The 21,382-nt window shown below is 40.8% G+C and overlaps 1 pseudogene; it reads left to right on the plus strand.

Annotated features, from left to right (window-relative positions):
- The first annotated feature begins 3,326 nt into the window (after positions 1-3,326).
- LOC112220290 overlaps positions 3,327-21,382 on the plus strand; it is a 47,680-nt pseudogene continuing 29,624 nt past the window's right edge.

Below are 21,382 nucleotides of genomic sequence, written 5' to 3' on the forward strand. Positions count from 1 at the left end.
GAAAGTCAAAAATTGTCTATGTCGTAAAAATTAATTAAAACAAAAATTCGCTTTTTGGTCTTAATATTAGGTTAGCAGTGGGGTTAGGGTTAGCTTTAAAATCACATTTTAAGAAGAGAAATGGAAGAAATAGGCGGGGGTTATGACTTTGTTGCTGTGGTAACTAGTGACTACCTGGTTGAACAGATCTACCACCTCTTAGACTTGCTTTCAATGAGAACGACAGATCTATCTCAAATGTCCATGTGAATTTTGTTGTGTCGTTGAGGATGAATAACACTTCAAATGTTCACACGTCACTGTGTTTCATGGAACAGTGCAACTCCAGGGGAATACTGTGACTGTAGCCTCCATGAGTGTGATTGGTCTAAAAATACCTTTGCAAAGTAGTTTGGATCGTATGGCACACTATTAATATGGTTCAAACCCAGATTTAGCTGCACCCTCTCAATTGCTACACTGGTGGCAACTGTTGGATAATCCCTGCAGTCTCCCAGGCGTCACTAAAACCACTAACAAACAATATATTCTATGACTACATAAAAATATATTCAAACTCCAAATGTTCCCTTTCATTGCGGAAACTGCAAATATAAATATTTTTCCAACAATAAAAAAAAAGCATCAAAACTGCATTCCCGTGGAGCTGTTCAGCTCAGTGGTTCGTAAACAAGTTTGTCATGATTATTTCTAATTTGGCAGAAATACAAACCGAATGTCGGGTTGATAATGCTTCCCTGTTAATATGTTGTATCAGATTACCTCCTACATCGGGGCAAAATCGGCGATCAACAGGTAAAGTACTTTGAAATGAAGTGTGTTCGACATTCTGATTTGTAAATGGGACTGTTCCGGTGTTGTGACATAATTCTCCCCCCGCACTTCGCGGGAACGCCCAGGCACTCAATACTTCATTGCTGCGACTTGATTGCTAGTTGAGATTTCTGATCACAATAGGCTGCGTCTAAATTGATTTTTTTATGTGGGTTTGATCGCGGGAGAGGCAGTAGTAATGTCTGCAGTTTTCGGTTTGGCTATTTGTTTCAAGTGTATTAGTCTAAATAAGTCTATTTGCCGAAATTCGTCACCTCTCCATTGTCTTACTCGACCAGTAGTTGTTCTGAAATGTTTATTGCTTGCCTACATTTTACTCCCTCTAATTTAACACATTAGTTATTAATTTCGATGGCCTATCCTGATGTGAAATTTATTCTATAGAAAGTATTTGACTCATGTGTGCCACAGAAAGTATCTTGGGACTGCAAGGCCTGACACTTCAGAATCATTTTTAGCTCATGTTAACCAGTAGTGTGCCACAGAAAGCACAATTGGAGTATTAAAAAAAACATTTTGTAATGTTTAATTAAATATAACCTTGAAAGATCCATATACATTTTTAATATCTACAATTATATTAAATTAGAAATTGAACATGCCACTGTTTGAGGAGAGTGACTGCTATTTCCTCTCTCATGATGTTAACATCTTTGTCTGTATTTGAAAAGACAATCGATTCCTCCTTCAGAACACATTCAGCAAACTGGGGAAAAACATTTGATGTGCATTTCAGTTTTCCCAAACAAAATTGTTACACTTAAGATTCTAATTCATAAGTATACAACGACACAGCTATAATATCATTTGACAGTTCTGTTTTTCCTTTTAGTCCGTATACTTTCAGTAGTTTAATTGTACATTACTTATACTCATACTTACTTTCAAGGCAAAGACCCCACAAGAAGTAACATCTTTTTGGCATGGATGAGGAAGGGTACCACACACCCATCTGGAGATATTTACACCCCTTCTCTCTCAGGAATGATCTGGACATATGTTAATAGGAGTACAGCATTTTGAAACACTTTGATTACAATATAGAGATTAATAACAGAGGGGGATCTGAGAATGCAGGGATTCCAGCAGGGTGTGAATTGAAGTAGTCAAATCTGGAGCTGAGAAGGGCTTGAATGTAAATGACGTGATCATCTCGGATTATCTAATATCTGAGAAAGGGCAGGCATTCCCTCGGATGAAGAGCATCTCCGTCTTGCTGATTATGTGCTGTCATCCAGGTGGAAATGTCACCTGCATATCTGATGTAGGAAAAGAGATACGTTGAGGTCCTGTGAATATGTTTATGTATATGTACTATACATGTGTGTATATATATATATATCATTTTTTATTTTAATTTATATTATTAATATCATTATTGTCTTTTTAAGGTTGATGGGGAGGGTGGAGGTGCTGGGGGTGTCCTATTGTGTCAAGTCTGCTCCTGCTCCTCCCCTCTGGTGTACGACGTCGCCAGAGTACTAACCACCCGTCCTGGCACTCAACATTACGCACACGTGTGAATTATGATTCACACCTGCACTCCATTACCTTCATAATTTTCTCCCCTTTATATGTCACTCTCCCATGTTCACTCACCAGTTGGTATTGTTCTTGTGTATCGGTGTGCTGCCTTATGTAAGTGGTGGTTTGTTGGTTTATTAAAATGTTTCACCTGCTTCCGACTCACCGCCCCATCATTACATATTGAGGGTGACAGGACCTTTTGGGGGAGAGGATTCTTCATGGAGGCACATTCAGTCATAGTTTTGTTTATAACATTATGCATTTTATTTTTCTTATATAACTTTACTGTGATTATGGATATGCACACATGTAGACTAATATATTTGAAATGTATTTTTTGCACCGAGTACAACATTTAGATTTATTACTGTTATCGTTATTATTACTGCTGCACCTACATTATTAAACAGGCATCCTGTGGCATACATCAGAGGGCATGATCGGTCACCAAAAATGATTCTGAAGTGTGCCAGGCCTTGTGGTCCCAAGACAGAAAGAGGGGGGCACGGGGAAGAAAATGGCCTTGCCGAAATCCTCCAACACCCCCTTGGCAGGCAAGAAAATACCCCCCCCTTTAATTTCCTTAATTTTGTGGCTAGAGTCAAATACTACCTATAGAACAAACTTCATGTCAGGATAGGCAACCGAAATTAATAATTAATGTATGTGTGTTATAATAAACATAGAGGGAGTAAAATGTAGGCAAGCAATAAACATTTCAGAACAACTACTAGTCGAATAAGACATGGGAGAGATGACGGATTTTGGCAGAGATTTATTTATAGACTTGAAACACATAGCCAAACCGAAAACTTCAGACATTGCTAGTGCCTCCCCCGCTATCAAACCGACATAAAAATAAAATGGAACGTAGCCGAACATGATCAGAAATCTCAACTAGCAAGCAAGTCGCAGCAATGAAGAATTGAGTACGTGCGCGTTCAAGCAAGTCGCATCAACGAAGATTTGTGTGCGTGCGCGTTCACAATAAGGGCGGGCGGATTCTGGCAGGGGTGAGCTTTTCAGCACAACTCCGGAATGCTGAGCCTGCATGTTAAGTAGAGACGAGTGTAGTATTTCACTCTCGGATTCTGACATAGGCTTAATTTCTTATGAGGCTCATTAAAAAAAGAACACGAAATTACCGCAAGTGACTGAATTGTTAATACATGTAAACCGCCTACATAGCTATTGTTTGAGTAACGTTAACAGGTTTTTATTTTATCTGGACAGAAATTCAATTGGCTAACTTAGTTAGCTAGCATCAGTTTTAATAAACAACGTTAGGCTAGGCAGCTAGCGTACTCAGTCGCAAATATACTTGTAATCTTACCTCTACACAATTTAAATCAGTCTTTGGCCATTCATTTGAAATGTATTTGAAATATTTAGCAGGGTGCTACTGTAACAGTTCTTTGTAACGTTAGGTAATTTAAGCTATGGTAATTGTAGGCAACTGAGGGGCTCATTGGCACGTGGAACGTAAACATCACATCACACTCTGCTACAAAACCGACCACACGGTGGAGTTGTTTGCCATTTTTCGAACATGGTCTTGTGGATTCATAGGCCTGGAGCACAGGTTTTGTTCCAGCCCAGTAGTGACTGTTAAAGAGGACCCGGCAGCCTATTTAGGAGGCTCAGGTGAATCAATGTCAGGTACAAAAATAGGTATGATAGTGCAGGTGATGACTGGAGCCAAAGATAATTTACAAAATATACAGATGGTGATACTTGACAAAGTTGATTACAAAATAATAAACTTAGCTACTTAGCCAAAATAACTAGAGTAAAAAAAGGCATAACAAAAAACAGACGTGAATTGGGCTGCCTGTGTAAAAACAGCCAGTGTCAATAGAATAAAAAAGAGCTAGTAACTTGTATGTTACTTTGACAAGCAGCTGTCAGATTCCAAGACCTAGAATGAGGAGCACGGGCATCCAAATAGACCGTCCCTAACCTGGCATAAACTATTCACACCTTTTAAACAGGTAAATGATTCATTAGCAATAGCACAAAATCACATTTCACATAATAATTCATACTTAACACACTACACAATAGGCTATAGCACAAACATGAACATTTCCAATAAACAATGACAACACCCACTAAGAGGGAGAACCAGATACAGAGAGGTGCGCAACCTGTGGCTAAAGCCGTGAACATTTTAAAATAAATGATAAGGATAACCAGACCCTGGCGTGTGTTACTGGTTACTGGTACAAAAGTATTGAAGCTCTGTGAGTCCCCAATTCCAGGATATAAGAAGAAATAAGTGGCCACAGGACAAGAGTAGTATGATGTCAAGCAGTGCTAAACATTGTGAAATGTGTATAATATCTTGTGTGATAATTTAATTCCCCTACTGATTCTACAGCTCTCTCAGACTTCTGTAGATCCATATACCTGCGGGTGTTCTGCTCATTATGATGACTCCAGCGTTTGAGTTAAGCCTGGACCCAGCTTTCCTTATCCTAAACCTCCATGTGCCCTACAGTAGAACATCAGAGTTCGATCTCTACATCAATGGAGATGATTTCAAATTCTACGCCGAGCCTTACTTTCTCAGGTGAGTGACTGACCATCAGTTAAAGTTATGTGCTGCCAGTATTGAAGTCACTTACTTCAAGGATAAAAAAAAAAAAGTATTAGGTCCACTGTATATAGTAAGTAAATGAACCATGATATGCTGTAAGTGTGTCAAAATGCTGATAGGCTACATTCATGTTTAGTTCTAATATCAGATTTCTAACATTTTAATCTCTTATCAAGACTGACCTTACCTGGAAACAATATTGGAGGATGGGAGGGAAAAAGCCTCCTTTGACATTGATAAAGGTAATGTCTCTAAAATATATTTGTTTTGTTCATGGAATTCTGGAAATTTTTGCAAAAGCCATAAAATAAAAAATACAAATCACAAGCCATGAAAAAATGTTTTGAATTACAGGAACTTAGCTTTAAAACTGCTAAACGTTATCTCAGACTTGAGGAAAATAGTGTAGAATAGCAGGAAATTAGCTCAGGGATTCTTGAAAGTCGGGACAGAGAAACTTGATTTTTAAAGTAGTATTTATTATTTATTTTTTGCATTATTTGAGCTTAAAATGTACATTTAGGGGAATTTTATGAGGTAACGTTTGTTTTTGGAATTTTCTTAATATTTTCTATGTTGTTCATTTCCATGTCGGCTCTATGCCTGGAAATGCCCTTGTCAGGAGCAAAGGATCCCAATTTCAAACTCGCCAAAAAAATCATATTAACTGAAAAAGTACATTGTAGTTTCTTGCAATAGCCCTCTGTAAATTTAAATAATATTTCTCTCAAAACTTTGATTCCTAAAAGATGTGTCCGGAGTTAATCTCATGCATTTCTACAAATTTTACCATGAGGCTGAGAGAAAATGTTGCTGTTTTAGAGCTCAGGAATTCTTGAAAGATGGAACAATTCTTTATTTTTTACTATTTTATACATTGTAGAATAATAGTGAAGACATCAAAACTATGAAATAGCACTTATGGAATCTTGAAGTAACCAAAAAAGTGTTAAACAAATCCAAATATATTTTATATTTGAGATTCTTCAAAGTAGCCATCCTTTGCCTTGATGACAGCTTTGCACACTCTTGGCATTCTCTCAACCAGCTTCATGGACTGCATTTCAATTAACAGGTGTGCCTTGTTAATTTGTGGCATAGTTTGAGCCAATTAGTTGTGTTGTGACAAGGTGGGGTTGGTACACAGAAGATAGCCCTATTTGGTTAAAGACTATTTGGTAAAAGACCAAGTCCATATTATGATAAGAACAGCTCAAATAAGCAAAGACAAACGACAGTCCATCGTTACTTTAAGACACGAAAGTCAGTCAATCCGGAAAATTTAAAGAACTTTGAAAGTTTCTTCAAGTGCAGTCGCAAAAACCATTGAGCGCTATGATGAAACTGGCTCTCATGAGAACCCCCACAGGAAAGGGAAGGAAAATCCAGAGTTACCTCTGCTGCAGAGGATAAGTTCATTAGAGTTACCAGTGTGCCCAAATAAGTGCTTCACATTTATCAAATTTAATACCTTTATTTAACTAGGCAAGTCAGTTAAGAGCAGATTCTTATTTTCAATGATTCCCTAGGAACAGTGGGTTAACTGCCTTGTTCAGGGGCGGAATGACAGATTTTTACCTTGTCAGCTTGGCGATTCGATCTTGCAACCTTTCGGTTACAAGTCCAACGCTCTTAACTAGGCTACCTGCCGCCCCAAGTAAAAGACACATCTCAACATCAACTGTTCAGAGGAGACTACGTAAATCAGGCCTTCATGGTTGAATTTCTGTAAAGAAACCACTACTAAAGGACACCAATAAGAAGAAGAGACTTGCTTGGGCAAAGAAACATGAGCAATGGACATTAGACCGGTGGAAATCTGTCAAGGCACACTTGAATTCTAAATAAACAGCATTCTGCAGTGATACGCCATCCCATCTGTTTTGCGCTTAGTGGGACTATCATTTGTTTTTCAACAAGACAATGACCCAACACACCTCCAGGCTGTGTAAAGGCTATTTTACCAAGAAGGAGAGTGATGGAGTGCTGCATCAGATGACTTAGCCTCCACAATCCCCCAACCAATTGAGATGGTTTGGGATGAGTTGGACCGCAGAGTGAAGGAAAAGCAGCCAACAAGTGCTCAGCATATGTGGGAACTCCTTCCAGACTGTTGGAAAAGCATTCCAGGTGACTACCTCATGAAGCTGGTTGAGAGAATGTGAATTGTGCAAAGCTGTCACCAAGGCAAAGGGTGGCTACTTTGAAGAATATAAAATATATTTTGATTTGTTTAACACTTTTGGTTGCTACATGATTTCATATGTGTTATTACATAGTTTTGATGTCTTCAGTATTATTCTACAATGTAGAAAATAGTTCAAATAAAAAATCAAACTTGAATGGCTGGGTTTCTGTACAGCACTTTGAAATATCAGCTGATGTACGAAGAGCTATATAAAAACATTGGATTTGATTTTGATTTGATTTGAATGAGTAGGTGTGTCCAAACTTGACTGGTACTTTATGTACATACACAGTGCCTTCAGAAACTATTCAGACCCCTTGACTTTTTCTAAAATGTTTTTTCCCCCTCAATCTACATACCCTATAGTATCAAAGCAAAAAAATGTTTTGTTGCAAATGTACAAAATAAAAAAACGGACATAACACATTTACGTAGACCCTTTACTCAGTACTTTGTTGAAGCACCTTTGGCAGCGATTACTGCCTCAAATCTTCTTGGGTATGACGCTACAAGCTTGGCACACCTGTATTCGGGGAGTTCGTCCCATTCTTCTCTGCAGATCCTCTCAAGCTTTGTTAGATTGGATGGGGGGCTTCGCTGCACAGCTATTTTCAGGTCTCTCCAGAGACTTCGATTGGGTTCAAGTCTGGGCTCTGGCTGGGCCACTCAAGGACATTGAGAGACTTGTTCCGTAGACACTCCTGCGCTGTCTTGGCTGTGTGCTTAGGGTCGTTGTCCTGTTGGAAGGTGAACCTTCGCCCCAGTCTGAGGTCCTGAGTGCTCTGGAGCAGGTTTTCATCAAGGATCTCTCTGTACTTTGCGCCATTCATCTTTGCCTTGATCCTGACTAGTCTCCTAGTCCCTGCCAATGAAAAACATCCCCACAGCATGATGCTGCCACCACCATGCTTCACCGTAGGGATGGTGCCCGGTTTCCTCCAGATGTGATGCTTGGCATTCAGTTCAAAGAGTTCAATATTGGTTTCTGAGAGTCCTTTAGGTGCCTTTTGGCAAACTCCAAGCGGGCTGTCATGTGCCTTTTACCGAGGAGTGGCTCCCGTCTGGCCATTCTACCATAAAGGCTTGATTTGTGGAGTGCTGCAGAGATGGTTGTCCCTCTGGAATTTTCTCCTATCACCAAAGAGGAACTCTGGAGCTCTGTCAGAGTGACCATTGGCTTTTTGGTCACCTCCCTGACCAAGGCCCTTCTCCTCCGATTGCTCAGTTTGGCCGGGCTTCCAGCTCAAGGAAGAGTTTTGGTGGTTCCAAGCGTCTTCCATTTAAGAATGATGGAGGCCACTGTGTTCTTGGGGACCTTCAATGCTGCAGAAATGTTTTGGTACCCTTCCCCAGATCTGTGCCGTGACACAATCCTGTGTCAGAGCTCTACAGACAATTCCATCAAACTTCTTTGCTTGGTTTTTGCTCTGACATGCACTGTCAACTGTGGGACCTTATACAGACAGCTGTGTGCTTTTCCAAATCATGTCCATTCAATTGAATTTACCACAAGGTGGACTCCAATCAGGTTGTAGAAACATCTCACGGATGATCAATGGAAACAGGATGCACCTGAGCTCAAGTCTCAGAGCAAAGGGTCTGAATACTTATGTAAATAAGGTATATCTGTTTTTATTTTGGGTTATTGTGTATAGATGAGGATTAAATTGATTTTCTTTTTAGAATAAGGCTGTAACCTAACAAAATGTGGAAAATATCAAGGAGTCTGAATACTTTCCGAATGCAGTGTGTGTGTGTGTGTGTGTGTGTGTGTGTGTGTATATGATTATATTTTTTGGAGTATCGGAAACAATTTAGCTGCTAATTGAATATAGGGGAAAATATCAAGGAGTCTGAATACTTTCCGAATGCAGTGTGTGTGTGTGTGTGTGTGTGTGTGTGTGTGTGTGTGTGTGTGTGTGTGTGTGTGTGTGTATGATTATATTTTTTGGAGTATCGGAAACAATTTAGCTGCTAATTGAATATAGGGGAAAAACTAACAATCATTCAAAAGCAATGGGACCCTATCTCGGTCAGTGTGTTTGACCTCCTAGTAATCAGATCTGCTTTACTGGTGATTAGGAGGATGTTCTCTTTTCTCACTAGACTCCACAGTGTGCGGTTAGTACTACAGCTAGTCAGAGATACTCTAGCAGGACCCGGAGTCATGAGGCTGATAGCAGTCAGTGGGATTGATCTCTGGTGCTCTTTAAGTATTACTAAAGTCAGTCAGTCACCCAGGCTTAATCACTAGCTGTACTATTAGATGTGAAGGGCAATTTGAGCTGTCAGTGATGTAATAATGAATGCCTACTTAGTGAGACTTGGCCTTTTTTTTTTATTAATGTATTTAATGTATTTATTTTATTTACCAGCTCGTGAGGCTACTTTGATTCAAAGTATTTGTTACTAGTGTAAGTGGCAAAGCAATTTTATCAGTTAGTAATGGAACACTTCTGTCTCTCTTTAATGAGTTTCATTTCAAATGATCTCTTAATTACGTTGGGTTGGTGGAGCGTTAGCCTTTTGTACACTTTACACCTCATTGGCCCTCGATCAGCGATGCGCTGTTTGACAAACTGTCTAAATAAGCCACTAACTGCTGCTAATAAACCTTCTCTAATGGGTATCCCCGTTTGCACTCGCAATTAGAAATCATTAAGATGCTTCTTTAGGGGCACACAGCCATGGCAATTAGCCAACTAGCATAAAGCATTTTTAAGATAAATACTCAGTGTTGAAAGTTTTATGAGTTCTTTAAAATGTTACAAATGTTCTCCTTGGCTAGACGTGAAGGAATGGTCACATATTTTATCGATTGTGTAGTCTCTCTTTTTTTAATTGCTCTTTTTAGAGAACTAAACCTCTACTTTAGACTGAATAGGTGTCTGTTCTGCAGAGATTCAATCATGCATTTATCATTAACATTTACTGTACATGTAAGGAGCCATATCTAATTGATTAACAAAAATTATCTGATGCTTCAGGACAGTTTAGAGAAAGACAATTCTATCCCATTTGCTTCCACATTGTCTACATCTATACACCTTGAACAGCTAAACAATCTATTGGTGCCACTTGTTTCAACTGCTCCCTGATGTTCTCTCTGTGATATGTCTCAGGTCTTCTTACCCTGTGCGTCCTCAAGGAGACTGCAGGGGAGCACTTTGAAGGGCTCCAGATGTTGACCAGTCTCCTGGGTCCCAACGGCTCCCGCTCACCCAAGTCTCTGTTGGAAGACCTGGGTATCTTGAAGAGTATCCTGCCTCCAGTTTTTCATAAGGTATCTATCTGAATTTTTTCTATCGGATAGGATAAAATGCATAGAAATAGATTGAATAGAATGGACTAATCATTGACTTGAATGGAGACCCCTGTTTTATTCATTCTAATTTTATGCATTTAATCTTATGCAATAGGCGAAATCCAGATAGATAACTTTCTAAAAACTGTGCCCTGGTTGATGATACTGTTAGATTAGATTAATTTAGCAGTATGTGGTTGGAAGCCTTATTGTTGTTTAAATGAAGCCCAATGAAACTTGCTTGAGTAAGGACTGAGAACAGAAAACCCCACTGGATTTAGTCATTGGTGATTTTAGTAATACCATTTGGCTGAATGGTTTGGTTTCTCCCGAAGACATTGATGCTTTACATAACATAGGTGTGCAGTGGGAGTCTGAAAGGTGAGGAAGAGGATGATGAAGATGGGTTTGACTGGCAGGTTGAGCAGCAGGTGGACATGGAGACCTTGAAGGAGCAACTGAATAAACTGCAGAAGTATGGCTTTGGGAATCAGAGGTCCGGAGTGTTCACTGGACTGCAGGTAAGGTCATTGGCTTGTATGAATAATGTATATGTAACAAAATAACTGTAAAAAAACAAAAATGTAAAACAAAGTTACTTTTGTCCTCTGAAGAGGTGGATGGGCCAATAATTATTATATATATTTTAAAAGAATACTTTTTTTATTATTGAAGACAATGACTAGAAATTAGTAGTGGAATGGTTTCTTTTGGAATCACTGCTAGCAGGTTTAGAATGTGATTGTTATAGTTCACATAAGAAAGGCCAGGAGTTCTTTCTGGTCATATAAGCAGGAAAACATTACATCAAGTACAGCATGTGAAAATCTGATGGAGGATTGTCCAATCAGGAGGAGTTGAGTGATGTCCGAAACCCAGATAGGACCACAGCATCAGAGAGGAGACGGGAAAGGCTAGACGCCGAGACGTCCATATTCTGCCATGACCATTACCTACCTGTGAGTTATCCAAAGAATAGTACCCCATAATTTAGTAATTCTATGACATTTAACTACTGCACGGATTATATACGTTTTATTACATTATAATCTGTCATGACACCGACCTGTTTGTCTCTGTAGTGCTGACCTGTTTAAAGACGAAATGATCCAGGGTCAGCTGAAGTTCTGCCCGTGGTGGTCTGGTCTGAGCCCAGACTCCATCCTGCAGAGAAAGGCAGGTGAGCTCATCCTTTCTCTCTCCTCGAAAGCACTACATGTAAAGGGATAGTTCATCCCCAAATCAGATGCTAACACTTTACATTAATTTGATCTTATATCTGTGGTATGCTGTAATTCATGTAGTAACCTATAGTTGTAGCTCAGCTCAGACAAAGTAAGATTCCCACCAGCAGGTGGTGTAAAAATACAGACAACAAAGAAGGAACTTGACTTGATAAAGTATGTTAATGTATACGTAATTAGTCCTAAACATTGTATATTCAGTATTCCTAATTGTTTTTCTGGGTACTGTCAGTTGTGAGGTTGTGGTTTCGCAGTAGGTGATAACATTTCACTGGATTGATGATGAGGTTGACATTAAGACTACAGAGTTGGTTCTTTAAATGTAATTTGGAGATGTTTCCCTGTTGTATTGGTTCATTTGGTTGCCTTTGTTTATAGAATGTATTCTGTCTAGAATAGATCCTCGTTTCAGTTCTCAACTGTTAGACCTTTCCTTAAAATGTATATTTCAACACAATTGCCCTTTTCTTCCCAGCCACCCCCCTATCCAGACTCATATCTATTGCCAGGGAAGGAGAGTTGTGACATAGGTCGAGTGGGAATCTGGCAAATAGTATATATCGCCATTGCCTCACTCCCCCACAAATCCTCTTTCTCTTTATTCTTTCTCTGTCAGCCCATGACATATGAAATCGATGAGTCATTTAAAAGGTGTGATCCAGGGCTGGCTGGCTGGCTAGGCCCCCAGGTTTGTTTGTTTTCTCTTCTTTCTCAGATGAGGGCGATAAGGGTGTATGGAGCCTCACTGCTCCACTGTGAGACAATTCAGTTGTGCCATCCAGCTCTACTAACAGCCTACTAATTCCTCTGCTCCCACCGCCTCAACAAACACATGGCCAGTAGCCACAGCTTATGTTAGTGCAGGATGTCGTACGGTACACTCGGGAAAGGATTTAGATAAAAACAGATAGCATTATGTCAGCAGGGTGCGTTGGGTTGAGAATGCAAGGATCCCTGTCTGCCTAGCTCTGGAGAGATCACATAATGACCAACAGCCATCAGTCAATGCTACTCAGCACTGATACACAGCCCATTAGCGGCAGGCAAGCAGGAGGAATCCAGCCCTCTAAAGAACATTACATTTCCCTGCAACTCTGTGGACTCCCTCTTCTCATTCTGCATTCTGAGATAGAGCACTCAGCCTTCCCCTGCCTGTCGAGTAGAGTGTTGGTCAGCAAATGTTGCTGTTTGCAGTAAAATCTTGATAGCATGCTTATGATTTTAAATGTTTGCTTACATGTCATGTGGGAAGGCTAAATTCTTATGCTTTCACATGTTGACCTTCTTCAGCTTTTTCTCCCTCCCTCACCTCCCCTAAGACAAAGATATACAGGTAACTGCCAAAATAAAGGAAGCACCAACATAGTATCTTAATAGGGCGTTGGGCCACAACGAGCCAGAACAGCTTCGATGCACCTTGGCATAGATTCTACAAGTCTGGAACTCTATTGGAAGAATGTGACACCATTCTTCCATGAGAAATTCCATCATTTGTTGATTGTGGTGGGAAACGCTGTCTCAGGCGAAGCTCCAGAATCTCCAAAAAGTGTTCAGTTGGGTTGAGATCTGGTGACTGAGACAGCCATGGCATATGGTTTACATTGTTTTCATGCTCATCAAACCATTCAGGGACCACTCCTGCCCTGTGGATGGAGGCATTGTCATCCTATTGGGGCATAGCCATGGTAGCCAAAATAATGCCCAAAATAATTTTTTGCACATGACACTAAGCATGATGGGATGTTAATTGCTTAATTAACTCAGGAACCACACCTGTGTGGAAGCACCTGTTTTCATTATACTTTGAAGGCCTCATTTGAGTAATGAGACTGTTACCTGTATATGTCAGCTGACAGATGGGTGTAGACACTAGTGCTAATGAAGTTGAAACCCCCACCCTGGGCCTGTGTGCCCCCTCTCTCTCTCCCCTGTGTCGAGGCCAGAGCACTGACAGGCCACAGCTGTCCACTGTGTCCAAATGACCTGAGTGTCCAGGGCTGATCGGACATGACAGCCCTGTCTCGACCTGCAGCACTTCTTATGGCTGGTTTAGTGATTCATCACTATATTCATTGCATTGACTCGCAGGTTCACTGCAGAAAATGAAAATCTCAAACAATTGCGTTTTCAGTTACATTTCAAGGCATAATGTTTGAATATAAGGCAATCGACAGAAGCTTTATTAAAGTTTCTGAGGACCCTGTGTGCTCCACATTATTCTGCACTACCAAAGTCATACGTCAGAAGCTCCTCAGTGATGTAGAGTTTAGAGGTCGACCGATTAATCGGAATGGCCGATTAATTAGGGCCGATATCAAGTTTTCGTTTTTTACACCTTTATTTAACTAGGCAAGTCAGTTAAGAACACATTCTTATTTTCAATGAAGGCCTAGGAACGGTGGGTTAACTGCCTTGTTCAGGGGCAGAACAACAGATTTTTACCTTGTCAGCTCGGGGATTTGTTTTTGCAACCTTCCGATTACTAGTCCAACGCTCTAACCACCTTACATTGCACTTCACGAGGAGCCTGCATGGCAGGCTGACTACCTGTTACGCCCATGGGACATATGATGTCTCTTGGATGGATGGAGCGCTGCGGCTGCATTATGTAGGCCTAGTTAGCTTGTGATTTGACAGTTTAATGGTCAGCAGAGATCCCACATTCATCCTGTTTTAAATACGTAACTCTTTAGTTCAGTTACATGTGGGGAAAAAACAGGAGTTATAGCCGCTGATGCCCTCTTAGGCTAGATATCACTGAATGACGATGTGCATGTATACGCATTTTATTGCATCTTGATAAATGCTGGACTGTATTAATGCTGTTCTAATAAATAGACAAAGGAACCTGTTTGCCAGCAGCCCTATCCTTTTCCCTGATCATTTAAATGGACCCGGTCAGTGTTTGTTTTCTACACTGAGGCAGACAGCTGGATGTGGGCCAGTGGGGCACTGAGTTTCTCCCCAGGGTCCTGGCTGATCTCCCGGGCGGTAGGGGAGGTGTGGTGGGGGGAGGTGTGTGTGCTCTGCTTGGCCAGGCTGGGATGCTGCAGCTGCACTGGCGAGGGACTCCGGTACCGTCTGCAGGGATCTAAGCCCTGACGTAATGCAGCAGGAATCCAGCTCCCAGCGGAGCCAAGAGCCCAGTGCAGCCAAGAGTATCATTTGAAACTGCTGCTGCGGTGTGTGGGTCTCTGCGTGCCTGTGCGCTAGCCCACACACCCAGCGCCCCTCTCACATCAGGGGCTCAGCATAGGGGCTGTCCCCCCTCCCCACATGCACCCCACTCAACAGGCAAATGGAAGGATTGCTTTCAGCTGTTCCATAAGCTGCAGAGAAAGTGCTGACTTGAATCTGTTCTTGCAGATTTTCAGCTTGGTTTTCAGCACTGAAAGTTGCAGATAAAACTTTACCAATATAATTTGGGTCGAAGGGTATCTTGATCAGTTACTGAGGAAGAAACTCATTAGGGACTTGATTCTTTCCAAATGAACTGACAACATAGTAGTGTTCTCCTCCCACACTACAGGACATGGGCTTCCAAATGAATGCATTTGTAAAACAGGTCATGATGATTAGGCCTGTGTAAAACCCAGTGAGTGTACATGTGGACTGCTGTTTTGCAGCAGTGTCCTCCACTGATTGATGAGAAAGAGCAACTGAGGAAGTTCACCAACTATTCCTACTTCCTGGACAAGAAGGCCTGTGTCCAGGTGTGGCTCAGCCTGTTGGACATCATCCTAGCATACTGCTACGAAGTGCGCACTACAGAGGTAGAGCACAATGTGAGTCAACGACCGACAAGAGATCGTCACATTGCAGTTGGACTTGAGTGGCAAATCTCTACATCCTCCACCATGTCAAAGCTTTAACATGGGCTTACACCAATATTCTGTAGGGATCTTGAGAGCTCAATGTTGTCTTAATGTCACTAACCCCTACTACAGTCCTTTGCGGCACAGATGGAGGTAGATGTAAGAGAGTAAAGGTCTACTATGAGAGATTGTCTAGTTAGGAAAACAGAAAATTCTGCACACTGCTGCTCAAGCTCCAAGGTGATATTTATTTATAATAACTGTCGTGTATTTGGCATCATTAAAGTGAAAACTGTTATTTTATCAAATCAATTCTCTGTAATTATTATTAAGTGATTAAACTAATCATGTAAATGTTATTAACTAGGAAGTCAGGGCACCAAGGAAAATCTTCAGATTACAAAGTTATAATTTTCCTAATATAACTTTTCAGATATTTTAATATCTGATCAATTAGTCTTCAAAGTAATGGATTATTCTTTACCTCACGTTAGTCTCATTCCAAACGTTGTGAATGGTTGGTTATCTGCACAAACCCAGCCTTCACTATGAATCATCCATACATCAATTGTCTTAATCATTTATTTACTAACTAAATAATCACAGAAATGCATAAACAAACAAACAAAGTAGATATGATTACAAGGAAATAATAGGGGATGTGCCCTAGTGGGCTAAACCGATATGACGCTTGGTAGACAAAGGGACTGAGAAGGGCACAAAAGACACTACACGGTTGATAATTATAATAATTGAAATGCTAATCCTTTGCACATGAACGCTCACTCATTCAGGAATAATTGCAATCAATATATATATTTACGCTCAGTGTGTCGTCATGATCTCTGTTGGAATCGTCCGTCTTTCTGTTGGAAAGTTCATCTGAACTTCTCTCTCTCTCCCATGAAGTCTTTCGTTGTTAGAATGGATACTTCACAGTCCTATTCAGAAATGTTCTTATAGAATAGTTGTTTCGGCGGTTGTCGGTCTTGGCATTCAGTCAACATAAATTCTAGCTGCAGACTAGTAATTAGTATCGAAGATTTGATCTTATTCTGTCTGTATCGATAGTCTCAGAGTTTAACCATTTCCACCAATGTAGCCAATGTTCCACGTGGTTTGGTTAGGAATTCAACAACCGAGGAATGCATGGTCTCTACTCAAACCTTGGCCCACTCAGTAATCGAGGTATGCTTGGACTGCAGTGGGCTTCTCCTGGTGGGGTTTATATTCGGAACAGCAAAAAAGGGCAGCCCCATGGGGAGTGCCAATGACTTAGTTAAATTTGAAAGGGAATTGGATTCTCTTTTCATTAAACAGTTTAAAATGACATTACATAATTTCACATAGTTTAATCTTTACTTATTCATTTTATACAATAATTAGATGCAAATCTCATAACAGAGACTCTTGTATAAACAGAGTTATGGTAATGTGGCTGTATTGTCTCTCATGAGGTCACAAACATTAGACAAAATGGACCGGTCATAGCTGGATTCTCCACCAACCGTTTACACATTCTCCAAAACATGGATATTGTTCAGTTCTCAAGTTCTGTGAGGTAGAAAAAGTTCCTTAGTTCTACTGTGAACCCTCTCTCTATACTGCATGAAGAAGAGAGTCTCCTCCAGGAATTTACAACCTGAGATAACAGAACCTGGGTGTAAGAGGGAGAGCGGGGGAAGGCACTCGCTATACCCAAAGAGAGCCACGTCATGACATAATGTTTTGTCCCTTAGGTCTTCATCAGGCATCCATATCACAGGTGGGGGTAGAAGGTCCTATATATAGGGGCAGGAGGAAACAGGAGGTAAAAAATGTATAACATAGGTTCACAATATTAACATTCAATGTATCAAAATATATGATGGCGGCTACTTTGAAGAATCTAAAATATATTTGGATTTGTTTAGTACTTTTTTGGTTACAACATGATTCCATATGTGTTATTTCATAGTTTTGATGTCTTCACTATTATTATACGATGTAGAAAAGAGTTTTTAAAAATAAAGAAGGAAAAACCCTTGAATGAGTAGGTGTGTCCAAACTTTTGACTGGTACTGTACATGATTGGGTCTGACCCAGAGCTGTAATTCTTAGGACTGCTATGAACACATACTTTAGACAGTTACCTGTGAAGTCATCTATGAACGTTCTATTAACATCTGGGGTGTTATGGCTACTCCATAGAGATTCTGCAACAAAGTATACTTTTCCAGAGATCGTGTTCATCTAAAATAAAGTATCTATAATGGACACTGGAGACTGATTGTTTAAGAGTGTGTGAGAGTGTGTTCTTGGTATCATAGCGTCCTCGCATGTTGTAGACCCATGTTGTGTGTTTGACACCTTGATTCTCTGAAGTCTCTGTGTAGATATTGACCTCTGATCTCTCAAGGTGTTGAATCACCGTGGACCATTGGAAAACTCAGTGGCACTCTGCTTGCTTGATGTAAGTATTAGGGGGGCAGTCTGTAATTATCATTGATTATACCACAGCATTGTTTAATACTTGTTTCTGATTGGCTATAAGGGCATTCTAGAATGGACATTAAAACCAGATAATGGGACAGTTGGAAAAGATATCAGGACACCTTGCAATAATATGCGCCTACACATGCAGACCGTACCTGCTACAAAGTTACAGAAAGCTAAACCAACAACTGCACAAACTGAAATTGGATACATTGTAAACGCAGGTCCAACAAGGAAAAACTTAGTTAACTAGCATTGATTTGTTTTTGCAGAGACATAATCGAACGAACGACTGGGTTGTGTCTCTAGCAACCGAAAGATGAGAAAGTATGAATTTGCTTATAAAAATGAAAATATCAACAAACAACAAAGTATTTCTACCTGTAAATTTGTGATTTCATATGGTTTTCTTTGGCAACTGTGGTATAAGTGGGATAAACGCCTCTGTTCTGTACATTACCTTGGAAGAATGAACTCTGCAAAGGGACATTCAGAGACTTGTCCCAAAGCCACACCTGCATTGTCTTGGCTATGTACTTAGGGTCGTTGTCCTGTTTGAATGTGAATCTTTGCTCCAGTCTGAGGTCCTGAGCGCTCTGGAGCAGGTTTTCATCAAGGATCTCTCTGTACTTTGCTCCGTTCATCTTTGCCTCGATCCTGACTAGTCTCCCAGTCCCTGCCACTGAAAAACATCCCCACAGCATGATGCTGCCACCACCATGCTTCAGCTTAGGGATGGTGCCAGGTTGCCTCCAGATGTGATGCTTGGCATTCAGGCCAAAGAGTTCAATCTTGGTTTCATCAGACCAGAGAATCTTGTTTCTCATGGTCTGAGAGTCTTTAGGTGCCTTTTGGCAAACTCCAAGTGGGCTGTCATGTGCCTTTTACTAAGGAGTGTCTTCCATCTGGCCACTCTAAAGACCTGATTGGTGGAGTGCTGCAGAGATGGTTGTCCTTCTGGAAGGTTCTCCCATCTCCACAGAGGAGCTCTGGAGCTCTGTCAGAGTGACCATCGGGTTCTTGCTCACCTCCCTGACCAATGCCTTTCTCCCCGATTGCTCAGTTTGGCCGGCCGCCAGCTCTAGGAAGAGTCTTGGTGGTTCCAAACTTCTTCCATTTAAGAATGATGTAGGCCATTGTGTTCTTGGGGACCTTAAATGCTGCAGAAATGTTTTGGTACCCTTTCCCAGATCTGTGCTTCGACACAATCCTGCCTTGGAGCTCTACGGACAAATCCTTCGACCTCATGGCTTGTTTTTTGCTCTGACATGGACTGTTAACTGTTGGACCTTATATAGACAGGTGTGTGTGCGCCTTTTCCAAATCATATCCAATCAATTGAATTTACAATAGGTGCACCCCAATCAAGTTGTAGAAACATCTCAAGGATGATCAATGGAAACAGGATGCACCTGAGCTCAATTTCAAGTCTCATAGAAAAGGGTCTGAGACAACTTCTGGTGAAATTGGAGGGTGCGAAATTCAAATAAATAATCATAAAAATTATGGATATTAAACATCTAGGTACATACAAGTGTCTTAAGAAGCTTAAATTTTTGTTAATCTAACTGCATTGTCCGATTTACAATAGGCTTTACAGCGAAAGCATGCCATGCGATTGTTTGATGGCGCCCCACATCAAAATATTTTTCAACCAGCACAGGCTTCATAAAATCACAAATAGCGATTAAATATTCACTTACTTTTTGAAAGTCTTCCTCTGATTTGCAATCCAGCGACAACATGCATGGTCGTTTTGTTAGATAAAATCCTTCTTTATATCCCAAAAAGACTTTAGTTGGTGCCATCGATTTGAGTAATCCACTCGTTCAACGTGCAGAGAAAGGAATCCAAAAAAGCTACCGTTAAACTTTCTTAAAATACGTTTCTATCTAATCCTCAGGTACCCTCAAATGTAATTAAACTATAATATTTAATACGGAAATAAGTTTGTTCAATAGGAAAGTAAAATTAGCATGTGTGTGTCCTCTTCGTCGCGCATGCACAGACTGCTTTCCAACTCTGACTCCCAGTACTAAAACTTCTTCCTCGTTTGGGAAGAAACAATCCTGAAACCTTGAACAAAGACTGTTGACATCAGGTGGAAGCCGTAGGAATTGCAATCTGGGAGCTGGAATTGCAAATGCCCCATAGCTTTCCATTGTAAGAGCATGGGCACGGTTAGTTTTTCTTTGGATTTTCTCCTACCATATCAATTGTGTTATAGTCTCATACATTGTTTTAACATTTCTACAAACTTCAAAGTGTTTTCTATCCAATGGTACCAATTATATGAATATCCTGGCTTCTGGGCCTGAGTAACAGTCAGTTTACTTTGGGCACGTCAGTCAGACAGGAAGTGGAGAAAAATAGACCCTAGCCTGAAGAATTATGTAAATAAGGTATATCAGTGTTTTTTGTTGTTGATACATTTGCTAAAATGTCTAAAAACCTGTTTTCGGGTTGGCATTGTGTGTGGATTGCTGAATTTTTTTTTTTTTAATCCATTTTAGAATAAGGCTATAACGTAACAAAATGTGAAATAAGTCAAGGGGTCTGAGTACTTTCCGAAGGCACTGTATATATCCACTGATTGTCATCTCCTACTGGTACACTGATAGCATTGTTTTAGGAGAAGAAGAGGCGGCCAGGTTAAAGCTATGACGACAGATTGGTTCCTCTTAGACCTGTGTGCATGTGTGGCTTGCGTGCATCAGTGTGTAGGTACAGAGGGAGTATTAGGGTGTGCCCCGGGGCTGTGAACAAGCCCAGGTGTTTTTTCCCAACTGGAAAACAGACGAATGGGGTGCGAGGTGGCTGTCTGCTCCCTGATCGATGGTGTTTGTGTGAAGGCACCAGAGGACGAAGAAGGACGAGAGTGTGCGGCTCATCTTAAACCTTTCCCTGTGAACCTGACAGTGAGGGCTGGTAATCGGACGCCTGAGAGATAGCAGTTTGGCCATAATGGTGATAATGGAGGAAGTGGTAATCTAATGACATCCTGCAGCTGCCTGAAAGCCCTCGTCAGTAGAGCTGTCTGCCTGGGAGAGACTGACGGGACCCCATTTCTCATCCGCTCTGTCGCTCATCCACTCTGTCTCTCAGCCGCTCTGTCACTCACTCACTCTCTCATCCTCATTCTCTCTCTCTATTCCTCTACTTTACCAAGTCTCTTTTCCCGTCTCTCTATTTAAGTATCCCCTCCCTTAGTATCGCTCTCTCTCTCTTCCCGTTTCTCTGTATTTAACTATCCCCTCCCTTTCTATATCTCTCTTTTCTCCATTTCTCTCAATCTTTCACTGTTTCCCTTTTTTGTCTTTCCCTTTTATTCTCGTCCTCCCTTCCCCTGTCTAACTCTCACCCTTCTCTCTTTCCCCCCTCCCTCCATCTGCTAGC

The sequence above is a fragment of the Oncorhynchus tshawytscha genome, linkage group LG02, assembly GCF_018296145.1.
Source record: "Oncorhynchus tshawytscha isolate Ot180627B linkage group LG02, Otsh_v2.0, whole genome shotgun sequence".
Lineage (NCBI taxonomy): Eukaryota > Metazoa > Chordata > Actinopteri > Salmoniformes > Salmonidae > Oncorhynchus > Oncorhynchus tshawytscha.